The following is a 15,768-nucleotide window of genomic DNA, read 5'->3' on the forward strand; positions in this document are numbered from 1 at the left end:
AATAGAGGAAGAAGGGAGGAAGATGACGAAGACTCAGCTGTCATCAAGCACGAAGTGATAAACATGATCTCAGGCAGATTGAGCGGAGGTGGAGAAACAGCTAACGTCAGGAAGAAACACTTGAAACAATGTTTGGCGGTAGCCGGCAAAGTCATCAACAAAGTGAAAGTTGATCCGGGTCCAACCAAGCCTAAAATCGTGTGGGACTACAGCGATTTGGGCGACGTCCTTCCTGGACATGATGACCCCCTAGTCATTCAAGCAATAATAGCCAATTTTGGCGTTAATCGCGTGTTTGTTGATCACGGCAGTTCTGCTGACATCTTGTTTTTACCATGTTTCAGGGCGTTAGGGTTTACAGTCAATGACTTAACCCAAGTCGTAGGTGAACTCTCAGGTTTCAACACAACAGTCACCAAGCCGCTCAGAATGATAAACTTGCATTTATCAATGGGAACGCCACCCACTTCAAGGTCAGCTGACATCCAATTCATGGTGTTTGACACCCCATCAACATACAACGCAATTCTTGGCAGAAGGATGTTCACCGCCTTCGAGGTGAGCGTATCACACCGCACTTGACGATGAAGTTTGTAGCCAGGGATAACAAAGTCACAACGATAAAAGGAGACCAAATGGTAGCCAGGAGTTGCTACAATATATCCCTGAGACCAGCGACCAAGGTTACCTTCAGAGATCAACCAGCACCCCAACAAATAACAACCCTGCCAATTGAACGAAGCCCTAGTAAGAATGGGAAGGAGCATGACCAATGTTTCCTAGTAGAATTTGATGCAAGAGACGACCCTCGGGTGGAACATTCCAGACCCACTCCAGATGGAGCGTTGGAACACGTCGTCTTGGGCGATGTTGATCATCAAACAACAACCATCAGGGCGACCATTGACCCAGAAATGAAAAGCAAATCATCAAACTGCTGCGAGACAACAGAGATCTGTTCGCTTGGAAACCATCAGACATGCCGGGCATCGACCCTGAAGTGTGCTGCCACCGGTTATCTGTGGACCCCAAAGCAAAGCTCGTCTCCCAGAAAAAAAGAAAGTTTGGCCCCGACTGCCAGAAGGTCATTGATGAGGAAGTAAAAGACTCCATGACGCAGGTTTTATTAGGGAAATCAAGTACACCACTTGGTTGTCCAACCCGGTTTTGGTAAAAAAGTCAAATGGAGCGTGGAGGATGTGTGTCGACTACACTGACCTGAACAAGGTATGTCCCAAGGATACTTATCCCTTTTTCCCAGCATCAACCAGTTGGTCGATAACGCATCTGGTTTCAAAATGCTATCATTCATGGATGCGTACTCTGGTTACGATCAAATCCCACTGCTCGAGGAGGACAAGGATAAAACAGCGTTCATCACCAAGAACGCCAACTATTGTTATACCATGATGCCCTTCGGATTGAAGAATGCTGGTGCCATATATCAGCGGATGATGAATAAAGTGTTCAAAGATTTAATCGGCGATAGCATCGAAGTTTATATTGATGACATGATCGCCAAACGCCGAAATAGCACTTGTTGAACCTTCAAGGTGTGTTCGATAGGTTGAGAAAGTACAACATGCGGCTTAATCCTACCAAATGCACTTTGGACGTGCCCGCCGGCAAGTTTCTAGGCTTCATGCCTTACCGAGAGATGCATTGAGGTCAACCCTGACAAATGCAAGGCGGTTATCAAAATGCGAAGCCCCCAAACGATCATAGAAGTTCAACAGTTAATCGGGAGGCTTGTGGCCCTTACCCATTTTTTAGCAAATTCGACACATAAGTCTCTCCCCCTGTTCGGCCTACTGAAAAAATGAACTACCTTTCGGTGGTCCGAAGAATGTGAGAAAGCCTTCCAGGAGTTTAAAAGAGCTCTCTCTTTCCCACCAGTCCCGGCCAAGCCAGACAACGGAGAGACGTTGTATTTATACCTCGTCGTAGGCGCCGAGGCAATCAGCGCAGCCTTAGTCAAAGAATCAAAAGAGGAAGGGCAGAAACCAGTCTACTTTATCAGCAAAGTTCTACAAGGGGCTGAACTTCGGTACCAACAGGTGGAAAAAGTTTCCTTCACACTTATCTTCGCTGCACGAAGGTTAAGACCATATTTCTAATGCCATCCGATCACCGTCAGGACCAATCAGCCAATCCGCCAAGTTTTGCATAAGCCTGCCCTCGCTGGAAGAATGATGTCTTGGGCGATTGAGCTGTCGGAGTACCAAATCTCCTATGAGCCAAGAACCGCCATTAAGGCTCAAGCCCACACAGACTTCGTAGCCGAAATGACGCACATTTCCCTGCCTGATAGCCAAATCGTCGAAACGTCGCTCCCGGTGATATGGAAGCTATATGTTGATGGCTCATCAAACGCCAAAGGCTCAGGGGCAGGAATGATAGTTGAAAATCCAGACGGTGTAGCTGTCAAGCATTCCTTATCCTTCGACTTCAATACCACCAATAACCAGGCAGAGTATGAGGCCATGATAGCTGACCTAATTCAAGCAAAGGAGATGGGAGCCCAGCACCTCAAAGTCTTCAGTGACTCTTAGTTGGTGACATTTCAGATCTCGGGTGAGTATCAAGCCAAAGGACCACTGATGTTCAAGTACTTAGAGAAAGTCAAAGAGTTAATCAAACCTTCGAAAGCGTTGAGGTGGAGCATATCAGGCGAGCTGAAAACACCCGGGCAGATATCCTCGCCAAGTTAGAAAGCACAAAGAGCCCAGGTAACAATCGCTCTGTGATCCAACATAATTTGCCTAACCCATGCATAGTCATAAGCATTTCAGACACGGCTGTCGAAGTCGCCGAAGAGACCTGGTTCACGCCTATTGTCAATTACTTGTCTGAAGGAGCCCTACCTCTCGACCAAAGGGAAGCTAGGAAGGTAGTACAAAGAAGCACCTATTTCTGCATAATACAAGGACGACTGTATAAGAGAGGACTCTCAACTCTACTTCTGAAGTGTCTGAACCCCAACGACGTTCAGTATGTTTTAGAAGAAATCCATGAAGGAATCAACGGTCACCACATGGGCGGGCACTCGTTAGCAAAGAAAGCACTGAGAGCTGGTTTTTATTGACCAACCATGGAGCGCGACGCCCATGAACACGTCAAAAAATGTGAAAAATGCCAGAGGTTCGCCGAAGTACACAAAGCCCCGCCAGAAGAGTTGACGTCAATCACCTCATCGTGGCCTTTCTATAAGTGGGGAATCGACATTCTAGGTCTTTTTCCCATGGCGGTTGGCCGGGTCCAATGGTTGATCGTCGCCATAGACTACTTTACCAAGTGGGTAGAGGCTGAACCTTTAGCCACCATTACATCCCAGAAAGCGAGGAAGTTCTTTTGGAGAAGTATTGTCTACTGCTTCGGCATCCCTGGAGAAGTCATTACAGACAATGGTACCCAGTTCACCGACGCTAAGTTCCGCGAATTAATGAGAAATTTGCAGACCCGGCATCATTTTACCGCAGTAGAACACCCCCAATCCAAAGGCTTAGTGGAATCGGCCAACAAAATGCTGGCTAAAGGAATCAATAATAAATTGGAGGCACATAAAGGGGTGTGGGTTGACAATTTGTAAAACGTCCTGTGGGGATACAAGACAACCGCCCAGTCTTCCACTAGAGAGACGCCTTTCAGATTAACATACGACACTGAAGCCATGATCCCCGTAGAAGTTGGTGAACCCTCTTGGCGGAGAGATCACGTTGCCGAGGTCGCCAACAGTCAAAATCTTAAAGAAGCATTAGACCTACTAGATGAGCTCAGAGAACATGTTGCTCAGTCTGACTGTCGTTCCAAGGAAAAGTCAGTCACTTGCTACAATAAGAAAGTTGTTCCCCGAAAATTCACAGAAAAAGATTTGGTTCTTAGACGAGTAGAGGTTGGAAACAAAAACGCCCGCGAAGGAAAGCTCGCCCCAAACTGGGAAGGACCTTACCGGAGAGCAAACAAACTGGGAAAAGGAGCACACTCCCTCGAGACACTAGATGGAAAAGAAATCCCCAGGGCGTGGAACGCAGATAAGCTCAATAAATATTATAGTTAAACTACCATGTAACACTTCCTGCACTCTTTTCCTTTCCCAAGTTTTTGTCCCAATGGGTTTTACTGGGAAAGGTTTTTAATGAGGCAGGGTCCCACTTTTTCAATGAACATGATTTCCAATTTTTCACAACTCTTAATACAAGTTAAATGTCCAATTAACGGGATGGTTATCACCCCCGTCACGCGTTGGACTAGGACGGTTCTCACCCTCAACCAACGCCCAAGTAACAGGATGGTTCTCGCCCCCGCCATGCGTTGGATTGGGACGGTTCTCACCCCCAGCCAACACCCAAGTGACGCGATGGTTCTCACCTCCGCCATGCGTTGGACTGGGATGGTTCTCACCCCCAGCCAACGTCCAAGTGACGCGATGGTTCTAACCTCCACCATGCGTTGGACTGGGACGGTTCTCACCCCCAGCCAATGCCCAAGTAACGGGATGGTTCTCACCCCCGCCATGCGTTGGACTGGGACGGTTCTCACCACCAGCCAACGCCCAAGTAACGGGATGGTTCTCACCCCCGCCATGCGTTGGACTGGGACGATTCTCACCCCCAGCCAACACCCAAGTAACGGGATGGTTCTCACCCCCGCCATGCATTCGACTGGGACGGTTCTCACCCCCAGCCAACGACCAAGTGACGGGATGGTTCTTACCCCCGCTATGCGTTGGGCTGGGACGTTTCTCACCCACGCGTCAATTAATGGAAAGTTACAACATATTAGACTCATGCATTGGGTGTGAGTAAGAAGGATTAAACAAGGAGCAGAAAAACTCATTAACAACTAAAGAAGTACAAGTCCATGGTTGACATACCAACCATGGAAAAAAAGGGAAAGCTAACGGTTGGCATACCAACCGTGCAAAAAGGAAAAATCTAAATTTACAGATCAAACTTGGCGGTGTCCCGTAGGGGCCACCTCTTTTACAGCTACAGAGGCCTGTTCATCCATGTCAGCGGCGACAACACCACCCCCACTCTCCGCGTCTGGGCCAGATAAAGTCACGCCAGCAAGTTCCGTCGATAAGTCACGCCCAGCCTTATCCTCAACAGGATGGTCATCACCGATTGCGTCGCCAGTAGGAGGGACCCCTAGTGAGCCTTCATCTTTGTCAGTGTCGGGACCCTCCTCAATTACCTCCACCCCGCCACCTGCTAGCCGCTCAATTATCTTATCTTCTTCCACCTCATACTCAGGGCTGAAACCGGTTATGTCAAGCTTAGGATGCCGAACGCTGACTTGTTTGATCGCATTGTTGAACGACTCGTACATAAGGCTCGCCAAGGTTTTCTCCAATTCTTTCACCCGCCCAATTGATTTTTTGAGATCTTCCTGAGTGGCGTGAAGGTTCCCATGCACAGAGGCCAATTCAGCAGATAATTGGTCTTTTCCGATTGGAGGCCCTCTTTGTCCTGTGTGAACTCGTCCAGCAATTTTGACAAGTCATCTTTTTCGAAGGTTAGGCGCTTAACCTCTTCACTCGCCTTCTTCAGCTTCGCAGCCAGAGACTTGTTAGCAGCTTTTTGGTCACTAACCTCCTTACCAAGGCGTCCAACATCGGTAGTCAGACCATCTACCTTACGCCCCATCTCATCAAGGCGATCATCCTGAGCAGAGCAACGGCTGTCAATAGCAAGGGCGACCTCTTGGATGCCCAAGATTCGGCCAATGACCACTTGTGTGCAATTCAAAATTTCCAGGCGATTGATTCGTTCCGGCACCACCATCTTAGGCCTTTCGAGGTTAGGAAAAGTGGAATCAAGGTCCCTTTTCGATAAGTTGAGGGCCCTGCCAACTGGGAACTCAGCAGGAGAAGGAGCCTTCTGCGCACCTGATGTTACCAAAGCCCTTCACCACCAGGAGCACTAGTCACCATCATCCCACCGTCGCCAGAGTCCTCAAGAAAGCCACCCGAGACATGGCAGTCACTATCTGTTAACTGCCTCGACTCAGATAACTCAAGGCGCGGCATCTTTGAACCCCCAGGCAGGACTAAGTTTCCGTCTCCTCCCCTTTTCATCCCTAAGCTTTCACGCCCAGGTGACACTGATCCGAATGTCGACTCGTTCGCTGACGAACCTCCCACCACATTCGTGGGATCTTTAATTATAGGGCCAGTCGCCCTCCTCTCTAGCTCACCAGCAGGAATGTCAGCCGCAGAGCAGATTTTCTTTCGGCGGTGGTGAACTTCTTCTTTTTTTCCTTTGTCCACATCTTTTCTCTTCGTGGCGGGGCTCGGCGCAACCTGAGGAGCCATACCCTTAGAAGCCCTAACCTTGGCAGCCGCCTCACGTGCAAGTCTCAATGTTTCCACCGGCAAGCTCTCAACTGCAAGATAGGAAAGACACAAGTGTTAGTAAAAATAGTTAATACTCACAACATAGCCATAAATGGTACGAATCACCACCACACCTCCATAACACAACATTCTCTTCGTAGGCCACCGATCAAGGCCTCCCGTAACCTCCACAAACCAATCCACTACCAGTACTTCTGCAGAAGACAAGGCTTCGTGCCCAAACGAATACTGACTAGCGGAAATCTCATAATGGGCCTTGGTCTAATATAGCTCAAACTTACTTTTCCCACTCTCCCGGTCAACCAAAAAAGGCAGTTCCCCCTCACCAAGTACCGGTTGAACCCAGAAAAAAGTCCCCCTCTAGTTCTTATATGAATTGGCATACTGAGAAAATATCGATCCCAATCTGGTCCCCGCCTTCAGCGAAACCCAGCCAAGCTTTTTCAGCGAGGGCGACACCTGGAAGCAATAAAAGAATAACCGCACAGAGCACACCCATTCAAAATATCGGCATATCTTTTCAAAGACCCGAACAAATGCCCAAGCATTAGGGTCCAGTTGAGAAGGCGCAACCCGTAGATGGGCTAAGACCCCCATCTCGAACTCAGATAAAGGAAACCTAACTTTCTAATCCATAAAGTGAGTCGTGTACACCATGAACCGCCATCGAGAGATCTCCCTACGGCGAGGCTTGTCACAAACTCGGTCAGCACCCCTGACCGCAATGCTTTGCCATTTCATCTCATCTTCGACATTTTCAGTAAAATCAAAATTGCCTTCTGATTGATAAGCCTGGTCCAAAATAGCCCCGCTGATATACCAAGATGAAGAGGATGCCACCATCGGGTCTACCCAATCCCTCGCCAAAAAGCATGCGTGATTTTGCACAACCGCCATAAGTCAAGAGAATACCCTCAAAACAAACCTGGGAGCGACAAACACACAATCAATCGCCAACACTTCAACCGACGCCAAGAAGATCAACAAAGAGTCAAACTTCAAACCTCCATACCACCCAACTCCTACTCCTCGTACCACCGGCATCCCCTTACCGATAACTCAATCAAAAAAAATTCAAACACAAGAAACTTACCAGAAGAGTCAGAGGTTTCCGAAGAGCTCGATGTGTAAAAATCTGAATAGCTTAAAGAAGAAGGCTACCACGCAGGCGGTATCTTATAAAGCCCCAGGTGTTCATAAATGGCATCCCACACGCCGTACCTTACAAGTCGACCATCCTCTGGGTGGTATCTACCTAATCGGTTGTTAGTGATTCGTCATATTTGCGGCGATGGAAGGATTGGGAAATGTTGGGAATATGGCCACGAGATGTGCACAAGACGACCGGAGATTCAACAGTCGGATGGGTTGTCCCTAAGAGGCGAGGCTTGTAATAATACTCTAATGGACGGTTTTGTGGTTGCCGGTTAATAGAGGATGAAGGCCGAATAAGTCGCCCAGCTCCAAAAACTGAGCGCCGCAAAACATGGCGGCGCGAACCGGTCATCTGATCATAAGAATGACCAGAAGACCTACAATGACTCTTCCGTGAAAGGCGAGGCCCAACCCCTTCACCAGACCCGCCAGATCGTCGCCCTCTAGATCTAGCAGACTGGCGCCTACTAGATCTAGAAGCGTTCTCACCAGTCACCACCCGGCGCCCACCATGAAGACGGGAACCAGACGCCTCACCTAAATACGGAACCATAGGTCCCAATGCCCTCTCCGGTGTTGAATCTCCTCTTCACTGAAACCCAGAAGCTCAGGTATCCTACCGTGGGACAACGACTCAACCCCAGGAATTAAAGAGCTATATATGGAAACGCTACTGCCTTCCCCACCACGACTAGCAAGGTATTCCTGCATAGCCGGCCCCACTGCACAGCCATCGAGCGCGTCGAAAGTTTCATCAAACTCTTCCTCCTTAACATCCACCTCCAACTCAGGCAAGACCAAACCAGTCAAGTCCGTTAACTTGACCATCACAAGAAAAAGGAGAAGGGAAGCAAAGCCAAAGAAATTTAAAGAAATATGAAAGCTACAATCCAGAAACACTGTACCTGAGATAACGCAGAGAATGAAGAAAGGAAGACCAGCAAGAGCAATCTCACAAAGAGAGAAAGCGCAAATAAGGAAGGCAAGAACACAAAGAGCCTGAGATTTGTGAAGAAGGTCCTCAGGGAGGGACAAACCTCCTTTAAATAGGGTGAGAAGGATCAGGATGGCGTACACGTGTAGTGCCTCACCATTTCGACCGTACGATAACACAACCGTCAGATAATAGGCGGTTGTGATGAGGGGCCTAATGGTAATTACAGGGGGACAAGACACCCCTAATGTTGCGTTAATGCGCCGTGCTTTGTGATGTTTGAGTGCCTGCAGTTAATTGCAATGATGAAAGCATCCATCATTACTGCTCCTCGAAAACCGAAAAGCCACCTTTCCTGTTTGACAAGGCGAAAGACCCAAAAAGCCCCCTGCAAACTGCGCGGCCCGCCAAAGAGACAAATGGTACGAAATCTCACCTCGAACTGCCAAGACTCCAATTTCTCACCGAGTCATCAAAAGATCCCTCACCACGCCTGTACCAACCACTCAGATCACCCGCAAGGCGTCGCCCAAGCCCATTTACCTTGGCACCAACGTACGCTTGCTACCAAGCTAGGGGGCTCCTGTTCCGGATGGCCCAACAACACAGCAGCCCAAGGTCCAAGCCCAATCTCAACCCCCTATCCACGTCAGCCCTACCAACTGTCAGCCCCCCGAATCCCAACGCGACGACTCTCCCTAGGGGAAACACCAAAATGTCTCGTCTTGGGACCCCAACCCCAAAGGAGACCGCCCCAAATACCATAAGGGGAAACTGCCCTTTGTCACACGCGGACACCGCTAGGCACAAGGGGGCGCACCGCTGCTATCATAGCAGCGCCTGCCACGCCCAGCAGCGTCTGCCACCCTTAGCAGATCCCAAGGAGGGTTGACCCCCTCCTCACCAACCCACACAAGATTCACATCACCTTCCCCTATAAATATCCCCCTTGGCACACGAAGAAGGTATCTTACGTATCGTTATTCTGCCCATTAATATTGAGTCACACATACACACACCTACCATTGTTGGTTGCTTACTTCATACTTGGAACAGTACCTGTTAGCTTGGTCTCTACTTGTGCTAAAGGTATCATCCATACAGTGACTCCATCCCCAAAGGGAACATAGTGGGATTATAGATCCCAACGGTACAAATTTTATGTTTTTACTATTTTGTTTTACTTAGAAGTAATGTAAGTATGATTATGCTTTTACAGTATTACTTCTTTTTTTTCCCTTGCTATATAGTTGAAATGTTGAATATCACTAATTAATATGCTATTTAATCAAAATCAGTTTTATCTCGGCTACCATGATGAACTTTCTCTACAAGTGACTTGATGTCGTTTTAACTCATGGATTTTTGTTGGAACAACGTGTGGGGTGTACATAGACACTCTGACCCTCAAGTCAGATTTTATGTAAACATGTTTATTTCTTAAGAGGGTAAATATAATACCTCGTAGATTTGAAACACATAATTATAATTAAAATAAGGATTAAAAGACAGGATTAGTGAAAATCCTTAGTTCTTGGTCAAAATACATAAAAAGGGTAAAACGATAATTTGACAAATACGTAACCCTAAACAGTAAAATGATAGTATAAGGTCTCAAATAAGAAAAATAACCTTGGAAATGGATTCAGAACGAAAAATCGAGTGGTTAGGCAAGTTTCTGGAAATTTGATGAATAGTATTTTTTTCCGATGAAAATACAGCGGTACAATTGCACCGAAAAATGTGCCAAGTAAAATTTGTGTTCTAGATTTAAATATAAGTTGGAAAAGGTATTTAGGACCAAGAAATATGATTATTGATGAGATTTGGTGAATTTTAGGATTTTTGGAAAATCGTGCCAACGGTGCACATATCAGGCTAAAACAGTGATTTCACCGAATGACCGAAAAACTCTGGATTCATCTGTTCAAGTGTAATTAAAGGACTTTGGTGAATGTTAAATTTTGAATTTTATGGATAGTTTATTAATTAAGTGAAAATTAGTAAGATAAGTGGATGATTTAAAATAATTTAAATTGAGTGATGTGTCAAGTGGGACCCATCCACTTAAGTGACTAAAGCCACCATACCCATCAGCCATTATTAACCTTCTTCTTCCCTCTTCTCTCTCTTCAAAACTGTGGAGCTACCATTGGAAGGGGCTTGGAGATTGCTCCTTCAGTCATTGCTCAAATCAACTAAAGTTTCACATGAAATTTGTAGTAAATCATCCAATGAACCCAGCCCACACCTCCATTCCTCTTGAAAATCCTTAGATTTTGAGATATTCTTCACCCATGCCTCTGAAAATTTAGATCCATTAACATCATTGGAGCTTGTTGGTTGAGCCATTGCTTGGGAAACCTTCTTAGGGGTCTTGGACCTTGATTATTGGTAAGTTTCACTACCTATTGATGGTTATTCTTTGAGATCAAATTTTGAAAACCTAAGCCTATATGTGTTAATTGGAGGTAGTTAGGGACCTCAAGTGGACTTTGTGCATTAGATATATGTTGCTTAGAATGATGAATTAGATTGATTGAGCTCATAAAAATATTGTGAAAAATGTTTGTTATCTTAGGAAAATTTTGTTTGGATGAACATAATTTGTGAAATTGGATTGTTGTATGCTTGTGAAATTGAGTCATGGATTAGTTGTAATAGTTAATAACATGATGAATGGTACATTGGATCCTTGAAAATGAATTAAAATTCCCTTGGTTTACTTGGATGAACAATTCGGTCATTAAGGTATTGTAGGAGGAAAATGATGCCAAAATTGTGCAGTTGAACTTGTGTTGAATTGAATCAAGTTCAAAGGTATTGTATAAGTGAGTAATGCATGTGAAAAAGAAAGCTCACTTGGTGTACATAGGGCAACAATTCGGCCATTTAGGGGAAATTAAGGTGTGAATGTGCAATTGGATGTTGAAGTTGATGAATGGTGTTAATTGGTATTTGAATAAACTAGTGTGGACCTAAGAATGAACCTTGAACCTTAAAAAGGCAAGAAAAACCCCTAGTCCCCTTGATGCATCATCCACGGCCTTATAAGGCATTTTGGGGGAAATTGTGTTAAGTGATGGTTTGATGACATTATGGTATGTAAATGGTGTTGAGATTGGCTAAGGAAACCATAGGAATGATTGAATAAAATTAACAACATGTCTAAGGCATTTTGGCCACATTAACCGAAGCATACCATTGGGGGGAGTAATGTATTGCTTAAAATTATGACTTGTTTAACAAGTGGATTGATGATCATATTCTTGTGATCATTGTTGGTTGTCTCCCACGGATGAAATCCTAGAAGATTGAAGCTTGAAGCTTGTGGATTGCCTTTGATCCTTGACCAAAAGGATATTGGTAAGTAATTGAATCACCTGTATGCATGATTGATTGGATGACCAATTGCATTGTCACTGTGGCACTAAATGATGTTGAAATGACCTTTTGTGTAGACATTTCGTTGTTTAAGAAAGTTGCTAGGTAACTTGTGATTGAAACAACCTAACTTGGGAGCTTCAAAAAGGTAATCTCTTGGTATCGGGATTAATCCTCGTATGTGCTCCACCATGCCCGTTGGGATAGTGGTTGTAAGTTGTTTGATGCAATAGTGTAAGTATAACATGATCATGCATGTGTTTGATGGAAGTTGTTCAGTTGGGCTGGGGCTAGAGTTGTGATGTGTTGAGAAGCACTCTAGGAATGTCTCGGGAGTTATAGGTGTGGGTGCCTTGAATGTTATCCCGGGGATAAATTCTTGGATGAGAGCCCGATGATATGTCATATGTCGTAAGCCATTGGGTCGTATGATTTTGTATGATATTGTATAGTTTCATTATTGTTATTTTACATCTGAGTGAGCCATTGGACGGAGTGATCCTCCAGAGCCTTTAGATTACTGAGATATATTCATATATCTCATCCCGCATTACGGGGCTAAGTTTTGGTTGATATAGTGAGGCCGGAGTCTTGGGCAAAAGGCAGGAGAGCATGATGGGATGCATGAGTTTATATGTCATTTTGCATTTTGGGATGTATTGGATAGGATAGACTTAGAGCATGAACATATGGTATTGCATGATGGATTTATACCATGCTTTTGTTGTTCATGTTGTATTTTAGCTAAGTCTAGTGATTATGTCATAATTGTATTTGGAGCATTTTTATTTATAGTTATATTTGGTATTGGAGAAATGTAATTAAAGAATTATGGACCTTGTATAAATTAATGATGCATGTATGTGATGGAAGGGCAATAGGCCTATTTTAGGTTATGATATTGTCCAATGATTTTGAATGAACGTAATTGAATTATGTGATTGAAATGAGTAATAAGTTGTAAATGGATTTAAGTAATGGCTTGTAAAGTGAGTGAGAAATTATGTAAATATATTGTGAGTAAGAGCACCGAGATTTGTTAATCCATGTGTGCCACCCTTGTCAATTAGGTACCATTTAATGATTTAAAACACACTTTGGTAAAGTGGGATTAGATAATAAAACAAAGAAGATGTCGTCAAAATTTCTAAGAATTGATAAGTTTTTAGGCCAACTTTGGGAGACCATGTCTCCCTCCACCGATGTTCAATTGGGACGTACCATACTCTTTTTTTTAAAGGTTGAGATGTCATCTAAGTTATCCCAATATTTGGTGTCATTTAGAGCTGTGTACCGTCCTATAGGTCCAAGAGAGTAAGGACTGCCCAGACCAGTCACTTGCAAGGGTAGCTTCAGATCCCTCCTTCCAAAATTCATATCTCCCTCAATTCTTACTAAAATTAGGCTTATAATATATAAAATTGAATATCAAGGTGTCTAGTATTTTTAATAAAAATTTGAGAGTATTTGGTGGAGTAAATCGTTGGGAATAGCAGAAATGGTGAGGGATGTTTGGTGCTCTGTTTGTAGTTGGTTGGCAGTTTTGCTTGTCCAACTTCAAATGGTTATAACCGGAGCTAGAGAACTCCAAATAAGGCGTGCGATACCTTGTTGGAAAGGTAAAAGAGTCTAGTTTAACATAATAAAATATGAGAAATTAATAATAAGTCTGACATGCCCAGTACTAAGAAAACAGAAGCATGTTCAGTGTTAGGAAAACTGTAAAAGTGAGTTTTACGCTAAGTTGATTTATGGGAACCTCTTAGCAACTTAAAATAAGTATTGTATGATAGTTAAGCAAGTATAATATTAATTTCGTTTTTAGAATTCAGTTATGATCACAGTTTGAATCATTACGTTTTATATTGTTTTCAAATGCGTACGTAATGAAAAGGAAAAAGTTTACTCGTATATTGTAACTGCGCTTAATATCATAATCAATGTTAATAATACTAGTATACAATGTGTTTTGTTAACACACTTGTATTTATAGTGGGGGAATAATCAGCTTTGGAGGATGCCCCTAATTACCGCATGTAAGTGGTGAAGCAGTAAAGCCTTTTAATTGATCCTTGTATAGGTGGCTTGAGATCATTTTTGCAGAAGAGTCGCAGAAGTAACATGGTTGAGGGCAAGCTTTGTTGACTAAAATCCTTTCTTAATATATGTCTTTCTTCATGGTGAAGGACTTAGAAATGGGGCCTGAATATATTACTCCATATCACTATTTAACTGTGTTTGGTTAATAAGATATGTTTACTAAATAATTTCTTTCAAAGTATGAGTTTATTATTTCATAAACACAATTGTTATTCTTATTCTGAATTTTGACACTAAAATCTAACACTTTTTTCTCTTTAAAAATAAAAAGAAAAAAAAAATAATTCTGAGAAGAGAAAGGGGATTAGTTAGGAGTGTAAATGGACTGGGTTAGGATGGGCTTTGACTTAAATAGATCAGGCATGTGTAAAATACTTTAAGACTGGCCTAGTCTATTAGCCTTCTGTAAGCCCAAATTATAGATATGGTTTGCCCTATATTTGAAAAAACAAAAACCTTGACCTAGGCTTGTTAGCCTATTTAAATCTATTAGACATTCAATAATTAAAAATAATTAAAATAATATTACTTTATTATTCAAAATCATTAAAATAATTATCTTATTTATTTTATTTAAAATAAATAATATGATATAGGTTGGCCTATAGGCTTATAAGCCCGATATGTAAAAGAAAGCCTATAGCTTGCTTTCTAAATAGGTTTTTTTAAAAGCCTGAGCCTGTTCTATTTAACTATATATAATAGGCCGAGTCTGACCTAATATAAACTGGATTGTAGGGCCCTATTAGACAGTCTGACCCATTTATATCCTAATTAGCAGTGGCGGACCCAGAAAATTTTATTTATGTCTGCATATTTAGTAGCGGAGTTCGGCGGTAGCGCCTCTGAATATTTTTTTTTTAAAGAAAGTTTTAAATGTATTAAAAAGCAAAAAGAATATAAACAAGAAAAAGAAATTTCAACTTAAGATAAAAAAAATAGTAATAAGAGTCAACTAAGCTATCACAATTTCAGGCAATAATTATTTGTTAAGATTTTTATTTTTATAGCAATGCAAAATAATCTTGCACCATTTTTATTATTATTTTGATATTAAATATAATTATATATCATATGTAAAAGGCAGTGAGGATCAAACTCATAATCTAATAATCACGGAGACTAGATATACAATCAGCTAAGCCAAAATTTAAAAATATTAAGCGAATGTCATTTTAATAATTTTATATATAATTTTAATAATATCTGTGAACTGTAGATCTTAAGGCAGCACAAATGCAGTGAGCTATCGTTGTCTTTTGAATGAATTGGGATTTGATTTCCTATATTGGAAGCTAGCTTGAGGCACTTGTCTTGTGCCGCACGCTGTCCAATTCCTCATCTTCTCTAAGCTGGCCACTGCCTAATGTAGTAGACTGAAATCCAAGATTATTTTTGAGTACCAATTCCTTGCATTTGTGTCTGCATTTGCACACACTTGCAATAGTGTGGGTCCGTCGATGCTAATCAGCACACGAAATGGAGGATATCTTCTATATTACTGGAATAGACTATTAAAATTAACAAAAAGTAGGAAATATAATTTCTCATGTTATATGAGATAAAATTATTTCATCCATATACAAAACAAGTGGATAAAACCCACTTATTTTCTTTCTCTCTCTTCTTATTAATAGGTCTTACTCACTTTTTTATGTATACATGAGTGAGAAATTATATTCCACAAAAAACAAAAACAAAAAACTCATCCCTGTCCATATTTGAAGGGAAAAAAAAAATCACTCCCCGTTAAGTCTGACTAGCGAGTGTGAAGTGGATGAAATCTTTGTACGCAGCCTTACCCTTGCATAATTGAAAAAAGATTGTTTCCTGAATT

Source organism: Gastrolobium bilobum, unplaced genomic scaffold (assembly GCF_033153095.1).
Source record: "Gastrolobium bilobum isolate Gb01-03AN ecotype WA unplaced genomic scaffold, APGP_CSIRO_Gbil_v1 utg28077, whole genome shotgun sequence".
Taxonomy (NCBI): domain Eukaryota; kingdom Viridiplantae; phylum Streptophyta; class Magnoliopsida; order Fabales; family Fabaceae; genus Gastrolobium; species Gastrolobium bilobum.